This window comes from Corvus brachyrhynchos, unplaced genomic scaffold (assembly GCF_000691975.1).
Source record: "Corvus brachyrhynchos isolate BGI_N302 unplaced genomic scaffold, ASM69197v1 scaffold80, whole genome shotgun sequence".
NCBI classification, from domain to species: domain Eukaryota; kingdom Metazoa; phylum Chordata; class Aves; order Passeriformes; family Corvidae; genus Corvus; species Corvus brachyrhynchos.
The window spans coordinates 3,143,341-3,155,733 of record NW_008236769.1 but is presented as its reverse complement, the minus strand read 5'-3'; the positions used below and the strand labels follow the sequence as shown (position 1 = coordinate 3,155,733).

Below are 12,393 nucleotides of genomic sequence, written 5' to 3'. Positions count from 1 at the left end.
TGGAAAAAAAGTAAAAGACAAGAAATGAATACCATCCAATCTGGTTTAGTCAGCTCATGAGACCATCCACAACATGTGTGTGACTGACAGTTCAACATGTGTGACTTCGCACTCTCAACCAAATATTAATGCACATGTTCACACTGAGGTATCTTCCTAAAGAATTCCTATGAGACAAAAATTCCTTCTGTGCCATGGATCTCAACTTCATTTGAGACCTGAGTGACACACGTGAGCAGCAGCCACTCTGCTGCAGTGAGAGGAGCTGTTGGGGTCACCTGTGGGCCATGGGTGGTGGCTACCTCAGCTGCAATCAGCATTTGCACGGTATGGAAATCAAGCAGGGATGTTTCGATGTTACTGATAGAACACTCAGTCATACTCTACTGGAAGAGTTATATTCAATGAATTCAAAAGACCCTGCCACTGAAGATCTTATTCAAGCCTTGCAGATTCTTCTGCATCTTCACATCATTTTCAAAATCTGAAACATGTAAGAAGAATAAGTAGGAAATGTTGGAACACAGTGACTACAAAGAAAATGAAAGGAAGTGAAGGAGAAGAATAAAGGTGATTAAACCAATGACTTTACAAAAATGATGTATGCAAAGAGGTAGGAAAAGCAGAAGGAATACTGTAATTGTTTACTAAGTCACACATAAACATCCAAGACCGGAGAGCTGATTTCTAGTCCTGAATTTGCCAGACTGAGCAGAAGACTTTGGGCAATGCAATTAATTCCTTTTTTGCCTTAATTCCTTCTTTATCACAAAGAGGGGGGAAAAAAGCACGGTATGCTCTTTAAAAGGAAAGGACTTTTAGAAACAAAGGAAAACAAGAAAATGCAAGTTAAGTTTTAAGGTTCATACATTTATATATATTTTTGTCTATTGTCATGCTATTTAGACTGAGGAGTCAAAACATACGTGCTCCTAAACTCAGGAAACTAAATAGCTTGAAATGGAGATAAAGAGCAGTATCACATCCTTTACCAGTGTAATAACAACTGTTCCTGTGAGAATAAATAGTACTCCAATTAGATCAAATAAGTACCACTGCAATATTCATAGTTCTGGCACCTTCTGCTAAGAAACAAATAGTGTAAACTTTCTAACTGAGATACAAATGCACCATCTGAGAAATGCATGTCAAATCTGTAGGTCTATTATTATTATGTCACTTATCCTTAGCTAAATCAGCTTTTCATCATAACTAAGTATATGCAAACATACAGTTAGAAATAATTATGTTTGATCAAACAGGCAGACAAACAGCTGTGTCAGAGATACACATACAAAACTATTTGTCCCTGGGCACAGAGGCTGTCACCAATGGAGGCAGAGTTGTAGCACAGGTGTCTGTAAGATGAGATGAATACTGACTGCTGGGCCACACTGCCTTTGGAACCAAAGCCTGTGGGGAATGGGAGGAACAGTGAAATTAATCCCTACCCTTCACTGGGTAAAGAGCAACCCATAACTGAGAAGGCACCTCTCTGTCTGTCATGTCTTTTGGTATGAGGGCATTCTAAAACATCTCTCTCTCTCTTTACCAGCTTCCCAAAAAGACTGTAGTCAGATAGGCCACTGTCTCTGTGGTTCCTAGCAGGTTTACAGTCGGTTTCCCAAGTAACAAGCAATAGGACAAGAGGAAATGGCCTCAAGTTGCCCCAGGGGAGGTTATGATTGGATATTAGGGAAAATTTCTTCACTGAAAGGGTTGTGAAGCATTGGAACAGGCTGTCCAGGGAAGTGGTTGAGTCACGATCCCTGAAAATATTTAAAAGCGTGTAGGTGTGGCATTTTGGGACATGGTTTAGTTGTGGATTTGGCAGTGCTGGGTAAATGGCTGGACTTGATGACCTCAGACATCTTTTTCAACCCTGATGATTCTATGATGTTGTGATTCTACTAGGCTGCTTGGCTTTGTGAAGCCTTCTGGAGTTGTATAAGTGCATGCAGAAGAGCAGTATTTTTACTTGGATTCAAAGTACAATAAAGAAAATATTAGTGAATTCTTCAGATACCGAAATAATATTATAGTTATTCAATGTAGAAAATACAACAAAATTATTTCACAATTTCCTCTTCCAACCATACACTGGTATATGATCTAAGTCAATCCCAGACCTGCAGGAGGAAAAATAAACAGCCTTTCCCCTGAGATGGTTGTGAGTGTGAAAGAGTAATGCAGTGGCAAAAAGAAGCAGTGGCTTCTCTATGTTCTGCAGGTAATTTTTTTTCAGACAAGAGAAAAAGAAGATAGGCACATTTTGAAGGAATTAAAGAGAAAACCTGTATATTTGAATTTGTACAGGTGAGATATTGCCTTTTTTTTCCCTGAGAAGCTTAATAAATAATGAATGACAAAATGTACATTTAAGTTCATCTAACTCTCTGACTTATTAACATGTAAAGCATTTTTTTCCCCTTTTCCTTGGATGACACAGACATTCAAACTATACTTGTTTTGCAAAGAATGCTCTCTCCTTTTTTACAGGAAATGCCAGCAAGTCCAACTCTGTCAGTGCTTAGTCTGAAGCTGTGAAGACCGAGTCCCGTTTCCTGACTGCATTTAAATGTTGTGATGTTAGAGGTGAATTAAGGATACTCTGCAAAAATCTATAAGATTTATTATTTGTTAGCTCAAAATAAGCTGGCAGCCTTTGTTATTAGAGAAATACATGATCTACATACCTCCTTTAAAGGCAGTCCTTCTTTTTCTGTTACTTAATAAGCTCTGGTTTCACCATACTGTTTGAAAGAATCATTGCTTGAAAAGGCAACCTACTTTCAGATAATTATATATTGGCAGAGCCAGGAATGACATCTTGAGTTTCTCTAGCGTGTCCCTCTGTAGTTTCCTCTGTTCTTTGCCACAGCATTACCAGTAACACTTTACCTTCTCCATCCTTGAAGGCCTGTAGGATGGTGTCTTAAGGACATTCATTAAAAATCTGAGATGCTGGCCAATTATACTTACCAGAAATATCAGCTCAAACTTTTCTTTCTTTAGCATGCATCTTTCCTCTGAGACTCTACATGACAGGGAACACTTCTGATCTTGAATAATTTCATTCTAAAAATATATGTGGCCAACATGATTTACCTCCATGACTGTACTTTTCTTGACTCCTAAATCTGTCTTTATTGTGTTTATCAGGAGATTTGTGCAGTTCAGAGAAAGAGATTAAATACTGTAATTGTTAAGTATGCCCCATGGTTTTATGTCAAGCTATTGCTGACTTTTTCCACTGTACCAACTATAATTAAAAAAATCTATCTAACCTTTCATTAAACTCTTATAAAAGAGAGGAAAATAATTAAAGAGTTTGAAAAAAAAAAGTGAGGCTTATTTAAAAAATTTCCTATATTCTTTCTTTCCTTGATCTGAATAAAATTTATTTTGTTACAGCAAATTTCTGTTTGACAATCTTTTAAAATTGCATTAATGTATTAGATTGTCCTTCTGGAGAATAGAAAGGAGGGAATGTTCATCTTGAGCTGAGTCTAGTTCTCTCTCTTTTAAAGAGAAAATAATATAAACTGACAGAAAGAAGAGACAGAGTATATTCTGCCTTTTGATGATCTCTCTTGCTTGCAATTTTGCTGCTGGGAAATTACACCTCCAGCACATGGTCTTATGAACCACTCCAAACCCTGTAAATTATTTACAAGCCTCATACTGTCTAAGCTGTCTCTCCTTCAGTATTTTCAAAAAGACTGCAGTAGGTGATTCTTCTTTACTACCTAATCAACATCCTCCTCAGACAAGAGGAAAACCAAGAAGACACAAAAAAGGAGAAATAATGAAATGTAGAAAAGAGAATGAAGGAGAAACAAACTCAAAGTTCAGACATTTGTCTGCATAACAAACAATTTTGAATGATGGATAAAGCTGGAACTTTGGCAACTTTGAATATATTTTAAACTTTTGCATGACAGGTTTCCATCCCATGCTTCATCTGCTGTCAGTTTTCATACTGCTTCATTTTAGATACATGTTCATGTCCATTGATTTAATTATCAATAACTCATAATATTTTCTCTTTTTGCATGTACTTCTATTCTGACCGCAAATTTGAATTTCCCATAAACACAAAACTTAATGGAAGAACATAGTGTGCACATATGTCAAAACTAATGCTACCAAAACTCTCAAAACCTAAACTCACAGTGGCTTTTCACAGACCCATCCAGTTCCTAATTTTTCCATTTGAGTATGATAGAGCTTTGAACAGAACAACATGAGCATTTAACAAATGGCCTTGATTTAATTACATAATCCAGGCCAAATAATAACAAAATCTGTGCCATCCGGCACGTCATGAAGTTCAACAAGAATTTCTGTATTCTGTATCTGGGAAGAAATTTGCCCTTGCCCCAGCACCAGCTGTGAAATGACTGAACTCAGCACTGCCAAACAGGATGTGGGGGTACAGGGGATGTCAAGCTGAGGGTGAGCCAGCAAAACATTTTTATGACATATGAGATAAACTACCTACTGGGACAAGGCCAGCAGGATGAGGAGTTATACTCTCTCTCTTTGCTTGGGACAGTCTTGGGGCCCTCCAGGGATATTTGCTGTATCTAATGTTCCGCTACTTCTAAAACCTAGCCTTGCTGATGATTTTCATTTTTTTTCAGAAAAGTGAGCTAAATTACAATTTAAACAATTCACATGGGTTGCAATACCAAATTAATTTCTCCCACTAAGAAATACAATTAGTATTTTTGGACTAAACATCTAGCTTCATTCAGAAAAGAATTATATGTATTTGGTGTTTGATCAGTGCACATTGATGTGCATATAGCCTGTGTCAAGACATCAGTGGCTGTGTAGCAAAACTACTCAGCAAAAGTACCAGCAAACCATTAGCCAATTTTTTATCAGATAGAAGCATTTTGTTCATGTGGCTACAGTAATGCATTATATTGGCAAAATTTGTATTTGAAATGTGCAGTGGGTTCTTTAGGCTTATAGAAAAATTATCACAAGGGAACTCAGATGATCTGAAGATTCATTTGGTGAAGTATTTAAGCATTATATAAATTATCTGGAACAATCCTCCTCCAAAGCAAAACGTGTGTCAAAAGTGGTACATATAAGAAACTCAGGTACAAGCACTCTCCCTGGGGATGGAAAAGATAATGACTTTGGTGAAACATGTTTATCATGATCTCATATGCCTTGGAAGAAGAGAAACAATAAAAACATAAATCTTGCTCTGAAAGGTGACACAGACACTGACATATTGGTATCAATATGACTTTTACCTTGAAGACTTTTGCCAGGACAAAGGCATTGACCAGGCGTTGTGCTGCAGCAGATGAGCTAAGCAGGTATCTGTCATACAGGTACAGCACTGGATCCAAACCCAACTAGTTCTATAAATCTTATCAACTATCACTCTCAAGACCTAAAGATAGATCTCTGACCCTCAATAGCCTCTATATGTTTTTCCAGTTCACTTTGGATAACGTTTTGCTTCCCAATGTTGCTGTCCAGGCACCAGCTCCGTAGCCTTTTTGCAATCCATAGGCTGATTGCACAAAGGAGGGTAAGTAGTTAAAAAAGCAGAAGGGTGAGGGTGGGAGAAAAAGTTCTCTCAAGCTCTATTTCACATAGTGCCTGTTTGGAAAAACAGGTCTATCAACTCCCCTTCAAATCCCCACATCTCAAAATCTTTTTCAGATCTTGATCTTTTCTTCCCTTCTTGAAGCTCCTTCCCAGATAACCTTTAATGAGGCTATCACCAAATAGTACCCCATATGTCAGACAGAACAGTCCAAGATCAGACCAAGAAGGCATCAGATAGATGCAAATTTCATGTCAGACAGATCCAAAATCCCAGCTCGCTTTTAAGAATTGCCACATTCTGTGAAAGGCATGAAAGAATTTATTTCCCAATACTCCTGCATTTTCACTCTGTCAGATCTTGTCCTGTGCTGTTTCTGTAGCATAAGTCAGAGAAAGAATGCAGAGAGAGAAACTTTTCCCAGAAAAAAGGAGGTGTAATTCAAGATGGGCAGCATTAAGCAGTGTGATAACATCATGTTGTTTTGATAGCATACATGCTCATGGCTAACAGGAAAAGTCAGCGTTCCCTCAGCAACTGCAGCACTCATGGGACATGAGAAAGGGGTGATCTTAAGTTGGCAAGCAGAGGCAGTGTTGGAAACATATTAATTGGACATTAAAGAAAACAATTGAAAGATTATATAAGTAAGCATGTATGCTTATAAGTTATATTTTTACTAGGTGTTTTATTTAATTGCAAATAAGTAATGGTACCAGATAATGTCCTCATGTGGACCTGCACATGCAAAATGTTAGGAGATGTTTATACACTAAATAAATCTAAAAATCCCATGGCCTGTGGACACAGGAAGAAGAGAATTCAATGCCTGCTGCACCTCATTGCTCCAGGACCAATGCAGAAATTGGATTTTACAGTTTTACTATGCCTTGCAGCTTTGAAATTTTGCTAGTACCCAGATAATAATTTAGTCATGTCTGCAGACCACTGAATGTACTTCAAGCAGTGTAGAAAACAAAACCAGAATTTAATACGACACTAAACTTGTTTATATTTCATTTATACTTAATAATAACTGTTTATATTTTGTAAGTATGATGCTTCTGGCATTTTCACAGAATCACAGAATATACTGAGTTGGAAGAGACCCACAAGGATCATCAAACTCCTGGCCCTGCACAGCACAATCCCCAAGAGTCACACCATGTGCCTGAGAGCATTGTCCAAATGCTTCTTGAACTCTGCCAGGCTTGGTGCTGTGACCACTTCGAAGGGAGCCTGTTGCAGTGCCCAACCACCCTCTGGGTCAAAAGCCTTTTCCTAATATCCGACCCAAAACCCCCTGACACAACTTCAGGCCATTCCCTTGGGTCCTGTCGCTGCTCATCACAGAAAAGAGATCAGTGTCTGCACCTCCCCTTCACAAGTGAGTTGTAGACTGAAACAGGGATCCACGTAGTAGTGACATATTTGCTAAATCTCTCTCTCTCTCTCCCCTTTTCCCCCCACCCTCCTTCTTTCTCTCTTTACCCCACAGTTACTGTTAAATAAAATCCATACTATTGACTTTGGCACATTGTTCTTACTTGCACAGTAATTTAGACAGAGGCATCTCCTTTAATTGGATCTTAAGAGCCCAGGTGCCAGAAATTGGAGAAATTGGTCTCTAGAAGCAGTCACTGGGCATCTGAGCCCCATATCTAAGTCTGGCTGCTGGAGGGATCTGCACCTGTGTGTATATGTGTGTGTGTACATGTATGTATGTACGAAAGTATTTGCGTTAGTGGACCTCCATCCTGCTCAGCCACAGAGGGGAGCAGGATGAGGCTGTTGGTGCTACCTGTGTTTGTGTGACTGCTCTGTGCACCTGCCTGTGACCCGTGTGCTTGGCCATGTGTACAGGCACATGTGATGTATCTATGTGCTCTGTGTGCATGTGCCTTCTGGAAATACACCTTCAGCCTCTGCTGGATGGATCTGGGGCATGGCAGCATCCTCTTCTCTCTCATGCTGTTGAATCTGACCAGATACTTCCCCCTAAGAAATGTAATTATTTCATTTCTTTTATTTAATAAATGTCTTTAATTCAATACATTCATTCATCAGTACTGTAGCCATTTTACTTGGGAATACTTTTAGAATTAAAGATGTATTTACCAAATACCAACAGGGCTAAACTGAAACTTTGACCTACCTTAGAGCTGCATGCCGAGAATAAATAAGTTTGTAATTTATTGTAAATTAAAAACCAAATAAATTTGTAATTTTGTAACTCATTTCTCTGTAGTAAATACAAATAAACTTGTCCATGTTATATTCATCAGGAATATATTTCATTGCCTATTTATTTTGAAGCAAGTGTGAGTATGATTAATTTTCTGTCCTGAAAGTACTCTTGGAATACAGGGTTTACTTTTGATACTGGTTTATTTCAGTAAAAACACAGAACACATATCAGAAATTATCTTTGTGAAAAGGGGCTGGGTGGAATTTCTGGAGTTCTGGTCACACTACTGGCCATAGAAAAAACACCAAGAGCAGGGTAAATATCCTGCAGCTGCTAATAAAAGTGAACATATTCTAGCAGGACTTCAAAGTAGATTATGCAAACAAAATGAGGTTTCTGGGGGAGAGAAGGTTTTGAAGTCATTAAAGAGAAAACAAGTGTAGTATAAAGAATATCTCAAAAGATATGCTTAAAAGACACGCCATGCACTAGCCTGTGAAGCTGCCTCAGAAAACTAATTCAGAGAAAACCTCTCTCTTGAAATATTTGAAATGTGGCTGAGCAAAGCACTAGATATTAAGAATAGAAAAAATAACCTGGGTTCAGACAGTTCAAAAGATCTTTTCTATCACTACAGGTTTTCAGAAATCAGAAATCACAGACAACCATATTTATGCTCCTTTTCTTTTTTTTTTCCTTTTCTCTAAATACTTCTAAAAGAATAAATAACAGAAGATTATGTAGGGAGATGCGAGCCGCTGCTTTCCTGCTGTAGATATCCCCAAGAGAGCAACAAATTCACAGAAGTAGAAATATAAGCATTGTCCATTAGGTGTTGATAAAATTTCAAGGGGTTGCTTCAGCTATGAACTAAAAGGAAAAACCCATGTCTTTGCAATCTATTCTAGACAGTCATTTCTCTGATCAGCTTCTTTGAACTGGTGCCTTCTGGACTGCTGCATTGTCAGTATTTGGGCTTCTGCATTTAAACACCTCTTTTTGAAACTACCTGAATGAGAGATTCCTTTGTATAGATTTATCATTCAAGATGTCAGCACATCAAATGGGAGCTTTGAGAAAGTTTTTAGGAAACCAGTGCACGTATGAGATAATTGCAGTGACTACAGAAGAGATGCCAGCTTTGGCTCTTTTGATCAAGCAATTATATTATTCACCCAACTCTGTGTTCTCCTTGAGCTTTGCTGTTTGCCTACTGTAAAAGCCAGTTTGTCAAAGGGCTGGGAGGATGATTGGCAGGACAGCATCTCAAACTACTCACAAAGGATGACAATTTGTTTTATTCTATCTTTATGCCTATCATTTCGGGGTCTGCCCAGGCATGTGCTATAATGGAACAAGTCCAGACCTTTCTTCTGCAAGGCTGTTGAAGGAGCTGCTGGTTCATTATCAAGAAACATGCAGAGAAAAGAAGAAGAGCAGAGGCTGCTGTAGAAGAGATGGGTAAAGGAAAATTTTGAATATGTGTGCACCGGGTGCCCAGTCAACAGTACTGGCCACCAAACAGGCTCAAAGCCTTTCCTACTTTGTAGGAGAGTTGAGTGTCCCAGTATATTCACGTGTGTAAGACACGTGAAGATACTCAGAGAGGAGAAATTGTAAAAGCACAGAATACAAGGTGGTGTAGGGTTTTTAATTTTTATTTATTACACTACTGGAAATTAGTTTTTATGAAAAATTTAACTCCAAGGCCAGTATTAATATGCTTTTCATCTGTGAAATATTTTCCTCACTATGTGTAACAATATATATTATACACATGAATTTGTTTATAACAACCTATTTCTAGTGTGATAGATTTTCACTCATTTTCTCTAATAAATAACCTATGTTCAACTCAGTTATATTGAAAACCACTGGTGTTTTTAACTTCAATTTTCACTTCTATATTTTGTGTTATCAGGAAAGGGACAGCTATTAATTTAACCTCCTGTCTATTGAAATTGAACTAGTTCTTAGTTTTCTTGGCTTTTTATTTGGTTTCTCGTGTTAGTTTTCTCAGGAGTGGGCTTTAAAAAAATCACTTTCAGAGCACCTATTCTTTATTGAAAAAAAATTTGGTGTTCATTTTTAGAAATAACTTCATATGGTTATATATGCCATCATATAGAAAGATGTAACAAAAAAAGTGATGAACAATGAAATATGCATAAACAAAATTATATCTCGGATCAGGTTTATTTACTTCAAGAGGGCCAAAAAATACTTCCCTAAGACAGTCTGCTATTGTTTTCATTTACTGCAGAATCAGTCCTTATAGATAAGAACACTAAAGAACATACTCTAGTCTTGCATTCTTGAATATAGTTGTGAGCCCAGAGAGCTAATAGTGATGGTGGGAAAGAAAAATTTTCTCCAGTCTTTATAGAAGCTGTATGGGGTGAAAGACATACAGAGTAATACAAAAGGATGGTGCTTTTTCAGAAATGGTTAGGGATGGTTACCTCAGAAAATCTTCTGTCCCTACTCTTAAGTCTTCCTATGAATTTGCCTATTTGGTTACCAGTGTAAAGCTTAAGCTGTTTTATAAGACTCAAAATAAAGGAGACCCAAACAGAGTGCCCTAATTACTGGGAGTAAAGGGACAACTTTCCTTTCAATCTTTCCTCTCTGACTTAAAGTACAGTAAGATTACTTCAGCTAAAGACTCACAGGGGGAACACCTCAGGTTGTTGCATTTTCATGTCTGTCACAGGAGCTGTAAACTCATTTTATAGCTCAGTGACAACAGTCTACATTTCTAGGAACGTTGTGGCAGTCTTTATTTGACAGCATCAGTCTCCATTGACATCCATTGGTGAAATATGTGTAAAAACTCCTTCCAAGCTTTGTCTCATCAGGTAAAACACAGAACTTCTTGCTTTTACTTAGCCACCTGTAGAAGAGTTACAATAATATTTCCCTATGGCACAGCAAAGATGTACTACATTTTAAGTCTTCCACTGGAGGATACTCTAATGAACAAAAGCCTCTTCCCACCCCCTACTTGCTATGGCAGTTTCAGAGGAAAACAAGCAGAAATAAAGGAACTGGCTCACATCCAGCATGTGCAGCTTCACACAGTAAATAACAATCAACACTTTGGCCGCTTCCACAACTCAGCAGGCAAGGTGCCAGCAAATGCTTTTAATCAGTGCCATTCTTTGTTTAGCAATGCCCACTAACTAGTGCTAGTGAAATTTTTAGTTTCTTATTATTAGCACTGGCAGTAAAACAACAGTAAACAACACGACTAAAGATTTGAAATTAAAAGCTCTCCCAAAAGCTCGATACACCGAACTTCATGGATGAGTCCCTGGCATCTGAATGGTGCTTACTGCTTCTGTCCTTACTTGTCACTGCAGGAGGGCATTTACAATCCTGACTTGACAAATAGGCAGGAAATATAATTAAACTAAATGCAAGCAGAAGCTATACTTCAGCAGTGCAGCTTGTTGTAAACACTTTGGCAAACAAAAGGTGCTCATCCACTTGGGAAAAGCTGTGTTTAGGTGAGCACTGCTTTGGTGACTTGCCTTTCACACATTCCCACGTGAGTTCTTTTGATCAAGCCCCTTCAGATCAGCTGAAATCCTAGGTGAGAGGAGGAGGAATAGCTCCATATTAGCAAGTGCTGGTCCCTTGGGTGTACTCCATTAGACCCACTCAAGAGATTCTCTTGTGCAGCAAGAACAGTTCTCTTGCAGCATGGGGAACATTACCAGTCCCTAAAAGCTATATTTTAAGGTAGGTCAATTCCCTACTCTAAAACCATGGAGGCATTTATTTTGCTTTTCTTACATGAGGGAGATGGTGCTTTTGTTTATTCTAAAAGCTCATTGCATCCTTGAAGAGTGGGAGATTCACTGAGGAAGAAGTTGTACCAACAACCTTCTGCTAAATGTTAGTGGACTTGTGCCATCTTTACATAGCCTTATCTGAAAATAGAAAAGCCTGAATTTAGAACAAGGTATTTATGAAGCAGACTCAGCATGTTGGGGGTGAAAAAATATTCTATATCCTGTCTCAAATGCTGATATGATTTTTTTTTTTTTGTGCTCATCAATCAACTGGTGTTGATTCTAAGTACTGACCTCAAACCAAATTTTTTATTTTAAAAATGAAGTAAGAACACTAAGTTTTGTGTTCCTGAGACGGATGTCTGAATGAAAGACAGTCAGGCTGAAAGTGTGTCCTAAGTCATGCTATAGCAGTACTTTTCAGAGTGGTTGTTCTTTGTTTCTTTCAAAGATGTGCAATGGTAAAGGCTGACAGGTCAATATTTGGTTAGTGCTAAATACAATGAAAAGACCAAGGAATTTCACTGCCTACAGCCTCCTGCCAGTTTTCAGAAATGGCAAAGAACAAAATTCAATGGAGACTGGTTTAGAACTGAAAATCAAACACTGTGCTCATTATTTATATTTTATATGGTAATACATTTACCCTTTAACAAAGGTTTTTGCTTTCCCCACTACTAACAACATTTTATCTCAGGAGAAGGGCCCCAGCAGTGCAAACAGAAGAACAAATGTGCTTACCTGCATAAATATTTATAAAACTGATCCTGACATTAGCATAAGTTGGAGCTGATTCACCAAGTACAGTGGGGAAAATCAGACACAATTGA

At 38.1% G+C, this 12,393-nt stretch overlaps 1 protein-coding gene across 4 annotated transcripts in view; it reads right to left on the bottom strand.

The window, feature by feature from the left end:
* The window catches only part of KCNIP4 (potassium voltage-gated channel interacting protein 4), a 296,108-nt gene that overhangs the window by 20,923 nt on the left and 262,792 nt on the right, over positions 1-12,393 (bottom strand). The window lies entirely within an intron of this gene.